The sequence below is a fragment of the Canis lupus genome, chromosome 14, assembly GCF_011100685.1.
Source record: "Canis lupus familiaris isolate Mischka breed German Shepherd chromosome 14, alternate assembly UU_Cfam_GSD_1.0, whole genome shotgun sequence".
In the NCBI taxonomy this organism is placed as follows: Eukaryota; Metazoa; Chordata; class Mammalia; order Carnivora; family Canidae; genus Canis; species Canis lupus.
The window spans coordinates 48878867-48884433 of NC_049235.1; the positions used below are offsets into that span (position 1 = coordinate 48878867).

General features: G+C 35.0%; 1 long non-coding RNA gene across 1 annotated transcript; it reads right to left on the bottom strand.

Annotated features, from left to right (window-relative positions):
• Positions 1–344: 344 nt before the first annotated feature.
• LOC119876979 lies at positions 345–2699 on the bottom strand. Its single transcript, XR_005369710.1, has 2 exons — positions 1966–2699; positions 345–1528 (listed from the first exon to the last, which is right to left on the bottom strand). It is a non-coding gene; the product is annotated as an uncharacterized LOC119876979 (long non-coding RNA).
• Between the last annotated feature and the right edge of the window lie 2868 nt (positions 2700–5567).

The following is a 5567-nucleotide window of genomic DNA, read 5'->3' on the forward strand; positions in this document are numbered from 1 at the left end:
CACACACTCAAAGATTTTACTCTGGTGCCTATCCCATATGCTCCCTTGCTATGGATACTCAAACACTTTGGACTACACATTTTATTTTATTTTATTTATTTTTTTTTTTTTTAAATTTTTTTTTATTTATTTATGATAGTCACAGAGAGAGAGAGAGAGGCAGAGACAAAGGCAGAGGGAGAAGCAGGCTCCATGCACCGGGAGCCCGACGTGGGATTCGATCCCAGGTCTCCAGGATCGCGCCCTGGGCCAAAGGCAGGCGCCAAACCGCTGCGCCACCCAGGGATCCCTGGACTACACATTTTAAATGAAGACTTGGCAGGTGGGCAGCCGCCTCCAAGATGAAACTTCTTATTTTAAACCTGAAAATATAATGTGTTGCAAGATTAACAGTAGAAGCAGAAGATTTTCCATCTGAATTTTGGAACTCAGGCCAGGTGAGGTCTAGCAAGTTTTCATCTCAAGTGTTTAGCAAGGGAAGTGTTTCAATATGATCACAGTCACATAAGCACAATTCTACAGACTTGCCAGAGACCGTAGATTAAAGGTCTGGCAGGTGTGCCACTTGACTGACCCACTCCAAAGAAGTTCCTCCAACCATATTCCTTCTCTTTAGGGCACACGTCTTGATTTGTAATTATACATTACTAGTGTGACTTCATCTGTCTTCCTTCTATACTATAAACTCCAAGAGAATAGAGCCTGTGTCTAGCACAGTGCATGGCACACGAGACTTTCTGTTGTACAAAGGAAGAAAATGGACATTTGCTCAGTTTGTATTTATGTGTGTGCTAACTGAATGCTAAGTAGAAAACAAATAAATCATTACTGAATGGTAATGAGAAGAATCAAATGGGAAGAACATTAATATTTATGTAATTTAAATTTGTAAATTTTCTATCAAGCCCTAATTAACCATTCTCCCTTTATCGATTGGATCTTGAGTTTGTCCTGGTGCTCCAATAACAATCTGAATGCATGTAGGATTTGTATATAAAATAAAAGAACAGAATTGTGGATTTTAATATTTTTCAAGACATTAAAGAGGCTGCCCTTTTAAAATAAAAATATTTAATTATTTTGAAACCTCTATTTTCTCAACTGTAGCACAATTGAAGAGTGTTATTTTTATGTAGATGGAAATGAAATAAATGAAATATGGAGGTAAGCATGAACTGACCAGAACTACTCAGAAATCAAAGAAAACTCAATGAATGTAGGGAACAGAGGGTATGATTTAGGGAAGAAAAATCTCTTGAATCCATTGAATCCATGTTGAACTAGAAATCGAATAATGACATGAATAATACCTCATTGACAAAACATGAGAGCTATTGAAATAGATGGAAAAGGCAGGGTATGAAATCAAATACAATTCACTTGTGCTGAAAACAACCTTTAGCGGCAATGTGTCATACCACAGTTAATATAAAATAAGTCATTATTTGAAAAGAGAAAAGAAAAAAGAAAGCTCACCTTATTACATCACATCAATAATACATTTTCTAGAAGCTCATCATGGTTCTTCCTATAAAGGCCAAATAATTCAGAGAAATCATCTTTCATGTCTGCTTCTGCCTTTCTGCCTAGGAGGGTTCATTTCATTATTCTGTTTGGTTCAACCTATAAAAATTCTCAAGGGGTTTTAATGCAAATGAATCCAGGCGCTCTATGTAGCCATCTAAAATAATTCAGGACAAAAAGGAAAAAGTAAAATAAACAACCTATTCCTATTTCTACTCTCAATCTCATCCTCATAACAAGGTGCTTTTTGCTTTAGTTATCCAGATAATAAGCTCAATTCTTTTAGCTTTGCCTTTAGAAAAATTACCATAGACTATTGAGTATTCTTTTATTCTGTAATGATTACATTTACTGGGTGCTGGGGGCTGCTCAGGGTGATCCAAATTCCTAAATTTTTGGACCTTCATCTCCTTATCTGGAAAAGGGCATAATAATACCTACTTCATAACATCTTGGTTAAGATTCAATGAGATAAAATAAATAAGATGCCCATGGCAGCATCTGATACATGGAGGCTGGTTCCATTCATTCTTTTATTTCATTATCTCTTTGACAACAATAACTGTTCACTCATTAAGTAGTTTCTCATAGGAGCTTAGAACCTGGTGAGTGAGAAAGACAAGAAAACAGAAAATAATATGTGATTAATAAAGGGACGTAGGTATGCGTGAGGCACCTGACCCACCAAGCAGTGTATGAAGGGTGAGGGAGGTTTTCCAGTAAAGGAGTTTTGAGAAGTGAGGAAGGGACATGTGAACTGGAGCAAATGCCTAGAGGGGAGAGTGGGCTCTGCTGTTTATAGAGAACTGAGAGTTGTTCTATCCAGCCTTATTCAACTGCAGTAGAGGATGTAGTAAGAGAGCTGGCTTGTGGTAAAAGCAAGGGCAAAAGTCACAAGTATTATATATCTTCTAATATACTTTGGACTCTTATCATGAGGGTAACAGAGGGCATCTCAGTGTTGTTTTTTTAAAAATAGCACTTTTTTCATATTGCAGAAGTTATACCTGCCTGTTAAAGGGAATACAGAAAGGCTTATAAATAAAAATATAAATGAAAAGCCCCCCACAATCCTTTTGTCCTAACTGCTGTTAATATTTTGGTGTAATATTACTTAAAATTGAGATAATACATTTTATTTATTTTTTTTTGTTGTTACAAACATTGCATGTTGATTGTAAAAAAAAAAAAAAGGTTACAGATAATTAAAAACACCCATAAAACACACCGCAAAGCCCTTCACACAGCTACATCTAACAGCTTAGTGTATATCCATCTGAGTCCTCTTCTCTGTGATTCTATTGTTAGTCTCTGTTTGTGAATTTCTGTTCAACATTTCCTAATCTATATGTTCCTTTTAATATATCAGGAGAGTATTTCCTTACCACAAAATTTCATGTACAGCATAATTAGTAATAATAGAATAAATTATTTTGGTACAATTTAACCAATTTCCTATCATGAACATTTATGCTTCCCCAAATTTTCATCCAAATGACAAAACTTTCATAGCTAAACCTTTCACTAAAAGGTTTAGATTTTAGATCTCTAAAAATTCCCATGGAATAAAACATTTGCAGTGGCATTTAAGGTATTTAAAGATGTTGGTATGTATGCTGCTAAATTGCCCACTGAAAAATAGTTCCAGTCTTTCTTCTGCTCTATGTCACCTCAATCACTGAGTAGATATGAGGTTTTTAAAAATTGACAGTTTCATAGGTAAAGCCTGGTAACTAACTCATTGTCAATTGTGTTCCTCTGCTTAATTATGAAGTAAAGCCTATTTTCACATACCAATTGGTTAATTTTATCTACTCTTCCAAATTGTTTCCCCCCCCCCTGGAACTTTTTTTTAAATTTATTTTTTATTGGTGTTCAATTTACTAACATACAGAATAACCCCCAGTGCCCGTCACCCATTCACTCCCACCCCCCGCCCTCCTCCCCTTCTACCACCCCTAGTTCGTTTCCCTACTCTTCCAAATTGTATGTTAAAAAACCTTTTATTAGAATTTATTGTATATTTTTTAAAGATTTTATTTATTCATATATGAGAGACACAGAGAGAGAGAGGCAGAGATATAAGCAGAGGGAGAAGCAAGCTCCTCGAGGGGAACCCAATGTGGGACTTGGATCCAGGGACTCCGAAACCACACCCGGGGCTGAAGGCAGACGCTTAACCGCTGAGGCACCCAGGCATCCCTATTATATTCTTTTCTTATCAGATCTTATATTAAGGATATTTACTCTTTATAGTATATACTGAAAATATTTTTGTTTATTGGTAAATTATGTTCCTGGGTATTATGTTGCATAGAAGCTATTGGAAAAAATGTTTTCTGGAGTGCCTGGGTGGCTCAATCTAACCGATTGAGCATCCAACTCTTGCTTTTAGCTTAGGTAATAATCTCAGGGTCTTGAGATCAACCCTCCTAACCCCCACCCCCTCCGTTGGATCAAGTGGTACCATGAGTTACCACTCAGAGGGGAGTCTGCTGGTGATATTTTCCCTCTGCCCCTCCCCTTGCTCATGTGTGCATGTGCACTCTCTCTAAAACAAATCTTTTTTTTTTTTTTTTAAAGCTTTCCAATATTTTGATAACTGAATCTATCAATCTTTTTATGGGTTTTACTTCTGGCATTGGGCTTAAAAAAGCATACCCTACTGTATGATTACATAAATATTACATGATTTATCCTAGTAACCACATTTTTTTAGCCACCTGGTATTTATATTTATGTAGTATATGAAGTAGAGCTCTAATTGCTTTCTTTTCCCCCAAACACTTCCCAGATGTCTTAACACTTCTTGCTTTTCTTATATTTTCTTATATTTCCTAATAGTTTATCTTTTGTTAATACAGTTTTTATTTTCTCCTTGCTAATTGATTAACTTATTGAATATTTTTATGATTTACCATTAACTGGTTGACTTTTTTGAGTTATTTTCCTGATAACCAGTCATTATATACAGCATTATAAAGTGATGTTATATCTTCTTTTTCTTTTTGTATTTGCTTCTGTTATTTCTTTTCTTGTACCAGTACTCCAGTTAGAATTTCCAGGCATTCTTAAATATGTAAGTGTGTTTATTCCTTTTTTTCTTTTCTGTCATTTGCTGTTTTAACATCTATCAAAATGATCACTTGATCAACGCTTTCCCCTTCTCATGTATTGACACTGTTCAACATTTCTCAAACTGGGTTGTAAAGCATATTATTTCTAGCACTAAAAAAGGTTTTATGGGGGAGGCTGGCTGACTCGGTAGAGCATGCAACTCTTGATCTTCGGGTTGAGCTCAAGCCCCACGTTGGGTGTAGAGACTACTTTAAAAAAAATCTTAAAAAAAAAAAGAAGAAGAAAAAGGTTTTATGATCAACTAAGTTTGGAAGGAGTGAAGACAGCTTCTCCTTGTATATGAACAAATCAAGGTTGTGAGGAGACTTGAAGCCAGGAAATTTCTTTGACTTCGTTTAATTCAGCTTCCCCCTTTTTCTTATTCCATCAGACATTTGAAATATGTTCAATTCATAAACGATATTACTAGAAATCCTAATATTAACCATTGAATTTCTGAAATTTATATTTCAAAATTAAATTCTCTATTGGGATTTCTGAGTTAGCATTGACAAATGAACATACAATGTGTTTTGGGTTTTTTCCCTCTGTGTGTTCTTTCTATTAGAATTAGGTATCAGGATTATACTAGCTTTCTAATATTAACAAGGAAGCTTTATGTCTGTTTATAAGATCAAAAGGAATTTAAATAGCAAAGAAATAATCTTTTCTTTAAGATCTGAACAAACATGCCTGAGAAGTAGCTCCCTTGGGGCCAGCAGCTTTTATGTTTTGACAACTTCATCTTTTTCTTCTATGATTATTGTTCAGCTCAGAATTTTTCCACATCTTGCTTTTAATTTGGTTTCTTATCTTTCCTAAAAGGTCATCAATATTAATGAAAATTTCAATTTCTCCACAAAATACTTAGTTCTTGAATTCAGAGATATAATCAATTACAAGCATCACAAGCTTTATTATCAGTC